The sequence below is a fragment of the Phalaenopsis equestris genome, unplaced genomic scaffold (assembly GCF_001263595.1).
Source record: "Phalaenopsis equestris unplaced genomic scaffold, ASM126359v1 Scaffold000892, whole genome shotgun sequence".
In the NCBI taxonomy this organism is placed as follows: Eukaryota; Viridiplantae; Streptophyta; class Magnoliopsida; order Asparagales; family Orchidaceae; genus Phalaenopsis; species Phalaenopsis equestris.
In genome coordinates, this window is record NW_018165331.1 from 3,567 (window position 1) to 14,605 (window position 11,039).

At 34.1% G+C, this 11,039-nt stretch overlaps 1 pseudogene; it reads left to right on the forward strand.

The window, feature by feature from the left end:
- The first annotated feature begins 5,489 nt into the window (after positions 1–5,489).
- LOC110032234 overlaps positions 5,490–11,039 on the forward strand; it is a 9,774-nt pseudogene continuing 4,224 nt past the window's right edge.

Consider the following 11,039-nt stretch of genomic DNA (forward strand, 5'->3'; position numbering starts at 1 on the left):
ATGAAAGAGGGAGAGGGAAATGATAGATTTTCTTTTGGATGAATTAGAATTTACCTACTTTATGCTCACTAAACATTAATTCATATTTAGAATAAACAAGAAGGATTCTAGAAAGCTACTTAAATTCAAATGAAAATAGAGAAATAGGATGTTTTAAATTAGCATTTATTTCTAAAAAAGAGGATTAACTCTAAAATATAGGAATTAACTTTCTTCAAAATAAGAAGCTTCCCCAAAAAATAGAAATCATTGCATAGAATCTTAAAACTGATTTAAAAAAAATTAAAAATTTGATAAAAAAATTCTAAATGTTGGAAAGGGTTAAATCCCTTTCAATACTTTGATTTCTTTCCCTCGATTTATTTATTTATTTATTTATTTTGTTTGTGTTCTACAATAATTAGCTTCATGAAAACATTTTGATCCTACTCTTTTAAGCAAGGTTGACTCCTTTATTTGGCTTTATGAGTTCCTTCAAAGTTTCTAGAAGTCTTGATAATGTTGTGGAAACCTGCTAAAAGGATCATGAAATTCTCGTAATCATGGCTTCCCCTTTATCTAGCTTTTGCTCTTCCAGAGAACAATTTATTTTTCCTGAGCTTGGCTATAGGGCTCTTTCTTTTTCTTCCTTTTTTTTGAGGCTATCGGTGGTTATCCTTGTGATGTTGGTGGATTATTTGGAGCAAATGGTGGGACCCCTAGTGCAGAGCTTCTGAATTAAGTTGACTAGTTTTTCTTGTTTCTCTTGAATATGGTGCTACTTCCAAATGTCTTCAACAAAAATAACATTTTGAATTGCATATTTTATTTCATCATTGTTAAAGAAGAACAAATGCTTTCCAAAGAAATATACTTTCTTCTGATTCTATAAATAGGGATTAACAGAATATGGCTGACCTTTAGTGGTACTGCATCATATAGGACTTCATTAATACTAATATAAAGAGTGAGGAATTTCACTTTTCATTGCTACTCCACATAGTGATGAAGATCATTGCTTATCCATCTTATAGGATGGGGCTACAGATACTTAATAATTAGTAGTCACAAACTTTAAACCAATACTGACAACATCAATTTTTTGTTGCTTTCTTTGACAATATGGTTTTCAAAACATTGTTTTATTGATCTTAAAGAGCTTTTTCCTCGACTAGTTGATGGTCATTACTACAATTGTTAGCTGGCTTGTTGCACAATTGACAATTCTATGACTATAAATTTATTAAGGGTTGCCTTTTTTGTAGAGATATATTGAGGAGAAGGCCTGTCGTTTGATTTTTCTGGTATGCTTCTGAGTTTTGCGCTTGTAATTTGCCTTAAACTACTGCAATTACATCCATTTTTTTTCTTATGGCCAAAAGGATTGAACTGAGATCTTAGTTGTGGCTTAAATTATGCCAAGTCATGTGAGATAGGTCATAATTTAAGGAATGTGTCCCCCTGCATAAGTTTGTGGGATGATATTTTTAATCACACAAAAGAATTGTTTTTGTAGGAGTATAATTGTAGGAGTTGAAATATGTCTTTAAGAGCTCTAACTATTGTCAGCAATGATAGTGCCATCGAAGTTAGGAATTTAGTTTGACATCTATTTGGACAGAGTCGATTATCTTGTTACTAGTTGACCTTTATCAGTAGGTGGATATTTTTCCTATATCAATGTTTTTGGGAAATAGAGTAACACGGCCATTTACGTTAGGCAGGATGGGGATGGGAGTGGGAAGTCTCTAATCGGGAGTATTGGTCAATTGGTTAATTAGTTCAAACTTTTCTAATGCCCCCTAGGGCCGGTTGGCCCCCTGGATCCCTATTTACTATACTTGGGCTATATATATAGGCAGGATGGGGATGGGGATGGGGATGGGGATGGGGATGGGGATGGGGATGGGAAGTCTCTAATCGGGAGTATTGGTCAATTGATTAATTAGTTCAAACTTTTCTAATGCCCCCTAGGGCCGGTTGGCCCCCTGGATCCCTATTTACTATACTTGGGCTATATATATAGGCAGGACCCCTAGGGTCAGTTGGCCCCCTGGATCCCTATTTACTATACTTGGGCTATATATATATATATATATAGGTTTGTTTTCCAACTTTTATTTTATGTTGAATTAGAGATTGTTTTCACTATTTTCCTCTTATCAAAAGTGTTTTATCATTTGCACCTCTCAGGTTTTGTGTATGTATCCTAATTGGATCTTGGTGTCGAACCCTCTAGGATGTCCTTGTACCTTCTACACCTTTAACAAATGCTTCCAACCCGTTATTTTTTGCTTTCCTGTTGTTGTTTAGCTACAAGGGCACCGAATTCTCAGCCGCCATTCTTGTTTCCCTGCCATTTCTTATCCAGCAAACATCTTAACCCCATTGATCCTCCCACACCTTATAGGAACCCTAAATCAATGTCATGTAGGGCCCTTTGGCATAGCTCATGGAAGGATCCGCTTTATTTCCTTGAGTTTTTTATATCTTTATTAAGCTATTTGTTCCATCATAATTTTAAAAAATTTTCAATTTTTAAAAGGCTAACATTAATTTCATGAAGATATTGTCTTATCTCTAATGATGATTGGATCCTCTACCAAATTCACTGTTTAATTGCTAAAGGTGGATCATGTTTTAAACCGTCCAATATAACTCAATATTTTTTTTTCCTAAGACTATACTTAGAATAAAATTTTGATTCAAAATCTCCTTAAATGGGATTGGTTTCCAATTTTTCTCATGGGATTTAGAGTATGTCGTTTGGTCTTTAGACTGTGCAAGGGTGTCACTCAGTTGTTACTAATTAAGATGAAGGAATAGATTTCCCATTTAATTGCCCAAGTAAATAAACTCTCTCAAGTCTGCCAACAAACATTTGGATATTTCTAAAAATTGGATCTATTATTTTAGGAAAATGTGCAGAAAGTGAGAAAATTAGGATTTCACGCTTAGGGAAAGCAATTTCTCAAAAAGTTGATACTAGATCTCTGAATACATTTGGAAGAGATTAACTTATATGAAGCCAAGTTTTTGATTGCAAATCCTCCTTTCCTTATATAGAGTTTTTTTTTTTTTTTGAATCTCTGACACCGTTCTAGGGTTCCTAGAAGATGATTAGGAAGGTGACCTTGCACGGAGGTGATCGAGAAATAGCGAAGGAATGAGAATATGTGAGGTCAATGATGTTTGGAAAGAGGGGGTGAAATTTGTTGTTAGAAAGTAAATCGGAGTTTAGATGTTGTCCAAACTAAGAACAACAGTCGAACGGCAAACCGGTGAGGAGGATCTACCGTATATTTCTAGGCAAGTTATTGACATACCATTTGCAAAAGGAAGAGATTGCATAATTCCAAAGGGCATAAATAAAAAAACCCTCTCAATTTATAAAATCAAACTATAAAAATCCCCTAATAGAAAATAACTTAATTAGAAAATAAAGAAATGAGAAAAAAATAAGAAAATTAAGACAATAAAAAAATGTTTAAAATAAAAAAGAAATCATGGATGATACATTACTCCCATGATTGCGGCAGCTGCATACCGTGAAAATGTGGAAGCTTAGCATTTGCAACAAGATTTGAGTCCCACGTTACTCTCCTCGAGTATGAGGCTCCACTTTCTCTATAGGCTCCACCTTCTCTACAACTTATATGAAAATCTCTTAATAGAAAATAACATAATTAAAAAATAGAGAACTATGAAAGCATCAGAAAATGAAAAAGAGGAATTTTTTTTTTAAAATAAGAACGAATACCGGACAATACATTATTCTTATGATCATCGGATGTGAAACTGTAGAACCGCAAAAAACACAGAAGCTTCAAGTCTGCAGGAAGATCATCATCCCGTGTCAGTCCTCCCACTAATTAAGATTGAATAGCAGAATTCCCAACTTAATTACCCAAGGTAAAAAACGTTAAAGAAATTACCAACATATCTTTGGATATTTCTAGCAAATGGATCTATGATTTTAGGAAAAAAGTTCATGAGGCAATAAAATTAGGATTTCACACACTCAAGGATGTCCATGTCTTAAAAAGTTGATACTAGATCATTGAAAAAAATTGCAAGAGATGTGTAATATGCAGCCAAGGATTTAATTGCTAATCCTCCTATCTCTATTTACATAGAGTTCTCCTTTTCTTTGACTCCTTATAAAGATCTTTAATCCCTTATTAATATTTCTCTACGGAAATACTCTAGATAGAGATTGTTTCTAGGATGTTTCCAATGGCTGGAAATTGGCCTAAGATTGGACGAAGGGGAGTTGGTTAGCTGAAAATATTGTTGCCTGTTGCTTGAGGAATCGGACAAATGCTAGAGTTCTATTATTGGAGGTGTTTGGGTGCTCTTAGAAAGGAGTTTTGCATTTTACTGTACTTAATGCAAGATCCCTTGTAGGTATTGAAGTAGAAGCAAATAGGACAGGGAGTGGGAATCACAGTTTTTCTTTTGGATTAATTAAGATTTATTCACTTTATTCCATCACTATTTGTAGAATAAAGAGGGAGGATTCTTGAAATTATTCAAACTAAAAAGAAAATGGGAAAATAAAATAAGGATGCTTGCTATGAAGCACAAACACTTCTAAATGGCCCTAATGTTCATGTTGAATAAAGATGTGTCCGACACATGTTTTTTTTTTCTTTTTCTTTTTTCTTTTTTGTTGATTTTTTTGGTTTCCGGCACATGTTTTTTTTTTTCTTTTTCTTTTTTTTTTTGTTGATTTTTTTGGTTTTGAGTGGGGTGGGGTTGAGCCGCATAGAATCTAGGAAGTAATTTAAAGAAAATAAAAAACTATCCAAAAAAATGCCAATCATTACATAATCTAGAAACTAATTTCTAACAGAAAAGTATAAAACAACTAAATATAGGCAAGCGGTTCAAATAAATCCCTTGTAATCCTTCTACCTCTTGCATGCTAACGGTAGGGGACCTTTTTTTTCTTTTTGATTATTCTCCAAGAGCCTTAGTTTGTATTAACATTTTGATTCAAATGCTTTAAGCATGGCCAAAACCCCCTTTATTGGGCTTGCTTAAGTTCTTATGAATTTGTTGGGAGACTTCATGGTAATGCTGGGACCACTCAATCCTTCTAACTCGTCTTCCATCTTCCATACTGATTTGTATGGTCCAATCACGAGGACCATTAGTGAAAAGTTTTTTCTGACTTCAGTTTCTGTATTTATTATCTCTGCGACTTTTTGTTTCTACAAGATATTAAAAAGAAAATTTATTTGTTTGGCTTCTGATTTTCGGCGTTTTCTGTGATGAGTTTGAGTATTCTTAGGCTTGGGAAGGGCTTGATATCTTTATTATTATTTTATTTGCTTATCAAGTTAGTTATTGGAAGGTGTTTTCTCATAGACTAGTAGGTTTTTCTTAACACTACAACCCTAATTTGTCTGAGCTTTATACAGCAGGTATGCCCTTTTTTTATCATTGCTATTTAATGTTTCTTTTTCTCACAAATTCATTAAATCCTGAGTTTAAAACCTCAGCACTTCTATTCAAAATTAAAAAGTGTGTTGCTGACTTTTGTTTGAAGAGTGAGCATGAGATGAATCATAATCTTATTGTGAAAGGACAAGTACCCTCATGTTTCTGTTCTCTAGTTATGCCATTAATAATTATATTTGGATTTGAGCTGCTTCATAATTTTCAAGTCCTCTCTCTTTCTACAACGTCTCCTCCCTTCTGGAATCCCTACCTCTTTGAGAATGGGTTGGGTGTTAGGAGGTTGCTCATCACCAGCATATAACTTCCACACCTGGGCACCAGATTTTCTTTTCGCTACTTATACTCCTAACTATAAACAAGGGCATTTATTTGAAGAATCCTTGCAGATTAAAAATAATTAGCAAATTGTAATTTTGAAAATAAAAAGTCTAATTGCTGAAAGGCATTTGATAATTCTCAATCTTCCGTCCTACTCAGTTTTCCTGTTTCTGTGCAGATTTGTTTTTTTTTTCCAGTGAATTTTTTTCTCACACTAGCATTTTCTTACGCATGGCTTCTGATTTATCATTTTATAGTCTGAGTCTTTTTGTGGCTTTCAGGAACTTTGTGTCGAAACCAGCTATGGTCCAATTTCTGTTGCTGTGTATGGAGATCAGTATAAGCCTTCACTTATTACTTATCTAGATGTAGCCTTAAACCGTAACCATAACTACCATTTGTTTTCTTTATGTTTTCCTTTCTTGTTTTGATAATATTCTTAGGAAACAACTCAGCAGCACTCATGTTGAAAATACTGCTCAATTTTGCTAGAATTAGTATTGAAAATTTGTAGATCTGTGTAATAGATTTAGCATTGCATTCAAAGAATGTACAAGCTCAATTTTTAGCGTCCTTTTGTATTGATATCTATAAGTTAATGATGCCCCCTTTGTGCTTTAAATCAATCGCCTGCTAGGGAGAGGGAGGGAGGGGGTTGGATTGGAAGGGCATTAGGGAAAGGGGTGTGCAAAGCTTATACTGTTAAGATATTAAAAAGGATTTACGGAAAACTAGATCTAGCACTGTAGATATTTTTCTCGTAAAAGGCGGTTGGTGATGATAGAACTTATTATTGGTTTCTGTTGTTTCCATGGGATCACATATTCTACACTTATTTGCTGTTTTTCAGGGTGACAATTTTCTTTTTTTTTTTCTTTTTTCTTTTCTGCGTCTCATTCTCTCTTTCCTTTCTAGGAACATTTTTTTTTTATTCTGCATGCATTTTTGGTGGCAGATATGTCGTGCTTCCAAGGATTGTTCTATTGCCCTGAAGCAGCTTCTTTGTTGCTTCACAATTTCTGTATATATAATATTACTCCTCCAGGGCATGCGGTCTGTAATTTGACTTTATAACTTCCTTGGACGTACACATGATTTTGTTTGTGGATTTAGTCAAGTGTTTTTACAGTCAGCTCCAATTTCTTCAGATAATCCCCGTGCCTTCTGTTGATGATTTGGCTGATCAGGTGACTTCTTTGGGTAATTTACAGATCTCTGCATCCATGAATTTTTTGAATATTCTGTGTATCTGAATGTTCAAATACAGATAATATGGAAGGAGTCAAGTGCTGAGAACTATTAACCTTAGCTGCTTCTTATTTGCAGGTTAGATTCTGTAATGTGTATGGGAGTCACGGCAGGTTCATACATTCTTACCCTTTTTGCTGTAGGTATTACGCAAGTGTTATTTGTAGTCTTCCTGCTTGGCATTCATTACAAATTATCTTTTGAATATTTTTTGACACCCCAGTATTGATCTCAGACAAGATACAGTAATCGTGTGCTTGGTTTGATACCGGTATCTCCTCTCTGTGGAGCAGCTTCTTGGACAGAATGGCTATATGATAATGTTTTCCTTCAGGCATTTTTTTTTCTACTCGTAAAGTACTTGTTGCAAATTCTGAGAAGTTATAAGGAACCCTCAGGTTTTGTCAAATTTGCTATATTATTATGAACTTTGTGGCTTGTTCAAGGATTACTTGCTTCAGAGGTACTTCAGTAAGGTATTTTACAATAATTTAATTTTCGCTTCTAGGTTAATGAAACCGTTTGTTTGGTTTTTCACTTGCTCCGTTTTGGCCAGCTTTTACAGGAATTGCTAGGAAATGTACTGATCCCAAAGTCTGATATTGTGCAGGCGTGTAAATGTGTTAGTACCTCCATCTTCTACCGCGCTTGTTTTTAGTTTATTGGCTTTTACCAAGTTCTAGACTAAGCTTTCTCTTATATTACATCTACAGTTACTGAAAGAGAAGCAGAGTACAAATGTATTGAGATTTTTCCAAACCATTAATCGGTACGTTTGCATGGTTTCTCTTTGCATCAAATGCATGCATTTTTCACCATGTTCCTTTAGACAAACTCTTCGCATCTTCTGCTTCTAATGGACAGGCGATATGATATCACTGTGAAGTTGAAGCAGCTACGTTGCAAAACATTAATATTTGTTGGAGAGATTTCTCCTTTTCATTCTGAATCACTTCACATGATCTTGAAGATGGTTCACCAATGTGGTGCACTTGTGGAGGTATTTTTATGTTACTTAAACGTGATATTTTTTGGTATGCCATCAAAATTTTGAATAGTATTGCTACATTGTTTTGCATTATTTATTCATTCAAATATTAGTTTTACAATTGAATAAAGTGTCACAATAATTCCCTGGTTATTTTATATGGGGTTCATTTTAGTCCTAAACTCTATAAAAATTTGAGATCAATCTCCACACTCTTTTAATATCTGCTGAAATGATCCCCAAGAGGACTTTCAGTCCCTATTAAAAAAAGTGACTAATTTGACACTTTTTATAAATCTAGGATTAAAATAGTCTGCAAAAAGTAAAGTGACTATTTTGACACCTCTCTTTTAAAAATTCTAGAAAGATTAATCGCAATTAAAGTTTTTTGCTTCTATCAGTATTTCACTCTGTAATCATCCATCTTTCTTATAAATATTGGTTTGCTTCTCACATGTTTTTTTTTTTTTTAAATATTAAAAAATAACTAAGTTGATATATTTTCGGCATAACAAATATATTTTATTTCAAATCAAAATTAAAATAAATCAAAATCCCTTCTGCATCTCACCTGAACTTCTGTCGCCTGAGACTATGGGTTTGAAGCTCAAACCCATCAAGACCAGAATCTCCCTTCAAGCCTGACAATGTGAGGTCAAATTATTTTCTAGTGGAAGGCTATGGCATTCTTTTATTATTCTAATTTTGGCCGTAGGAAATTTGGCTACGTGGCCTTTTTAATGGCTGGAACTCATTTTTTGGGGTGTAGATAAATTGGGATAAAAAAACTATATTTCATTCATTTCTAATAAAAAATGTTCATCCTGTACAACCAAGGCATAAGATGGTGTGATATTGGTCTCCATTTACAATATTGGAAAAAAATTTCATCTTTATCATGCTGTAATGTACACATTTTTGTGCATTGGGCATGTATTTAAATTTAAAGTATACGATGCATGTAAATCTTTCTTTGTTATAGTCAAATTGGAGATTCGATAAACTTGAATTGTTTGCAAGTATGTAAAAATGATTTGGTAAATCCTGTTGTTCGCTCTTAAATTGAGGTATGAATTGGAGCCCCAAAGGCCCATGGTTGATCTAACCGGCCAATTCAAGAGTAGTTGGGCCTTAAACTGTTGAGATGATAGTCCCATCCTCATTGTCACCGGGCGAAGCAGCCACTTGACCCAACAACAGCGGTGAGACCACATCTATGGGTCTCATGGGGATCTTCATGTATTGACTAAAATATCACCGTCACACCTACGTATGACACGTTCCTATAAATATGGGGTCTATTTCATGAATAAATGTTACGCAAATTTACTGTTTCTTAAAATGTTATTGCTCTCTCTCTCTCTCTCTCACACATCCCCTAGAGCTCTATTCCTTATTCGACATTTATATATATTAACAATATGGACATTCAAACACAGTCCACACAATTCTTATATATTTACATATATATATCACCTAGACATTCATATATACATGTATGTAAAACCCAAATCTTTGACACCGCATCAGAAATACCACTAATAGCACTAACTTTTAACGTATAATATATATATTCATGCATAGATTTTTAATACCAAAGTGCCATGATTGTAAATATCAAATTTTAAATATTAGATATGTAAATTCATAAGAAGTGTGTAATATTTATGTAAATTTCTTTTAATAATAATGATGTTTTGTGATAATACATTATTATATTATACTATAACTTAAAACTCATAACGTGTATAATTTAACTAAATAATATATTTGTAAAGTATATAAATTCACACACGCAAAATAAAATGAATTTAATGAAATCAAAATCAATTTCATGTTTGTAATTATAAAATAATTATATATTTAATTATATTTAAGGTAGAAACAATATATAAATCATTATATCATGTAAATATGATTAAATATTTTAAAAATTTTAAATTAATAAAATTTGACAAAATATCTTAGTAATCAAATTAAGATTATGAAAAAGTTAAGTGCTTGGTCACAAAATATATAATTTATTAAATAAATTTTAAGGCGAATAATTAAAGAATTCTGTATACAAGTAAGAAATAAGCTCAAATAAATCGCTAATATTTATAGAATATTTTTTTATGATATATAAAATTTGATGTCATGTTTATCGTCTCCTAGCTCCAAAAAGCTGTCATCATTCTTGTGCCTTTTTGCGTTCCACATGTTCTGTTCTGCCGAGCTAATTAATTTTTCTCATCTTACAAATGAGCTTAAGATAGTACATCAAGCTGAAAACTTGCTCATCACTATCCTCTTAAGGTACCTACTTCGATTGTAAAAGTCCTGTTTCAGTTTGGAGGGAGAAGAAACAAGGAATCCGGGAAGAAGAAATGAAGTGTCGGGCAACCAAACAGAGGGAGAGGAAGCCATGGGGGCCGAGAAGATTAACAGACAAATTCATCCTATAAATCAATGTGAGATGCAGGTGCTCTAGTGTGTGCGATCAAAGAGCAGAGGAAGGAAGAAGGAGAAGGAATTGTGTGTTTTCTTTCTGAAGAAGCAACACAACAATCGAGAGAAGAAGAGAATCGCAACATTTTGGCATTGCGCAGCAACTTTTGAGCTGTGAGAAGGCAGAGGGGACGGCGAGCGGCTTGTGGCATTAAGCACGAAGGAAGAAGACGAGGTTTAATGCGTGCTAGAAAATTCGTGGCGGTAGAGTAATGGATTATCGTCTTAGCGTTGCGCAAGTATTCAACACACACTCAGATGAAAATGAATGAAGTTGTGATAACAACAAAAATTTTTACGTGGAAAACCCGTAAAGGGGAAAAACCACGGGTCCGGTCCAGTTGTAAAAATTCACTATAAGTTAATAATTACAGATGTCCCTTATCCCATAGTCGAGAAAGGGTTACTAGTTTTCCAAGTTACAACGTCGACTGACCACGTCCAGTCAGCGGTAGTTAACAGAGGTCGGCGGTGATCGACGGTAGTTGACGATAATCGATGACGGTCGGCGGTGGTCGACGGAGGTCAGCGGTGGCTGACGACAGTCGAT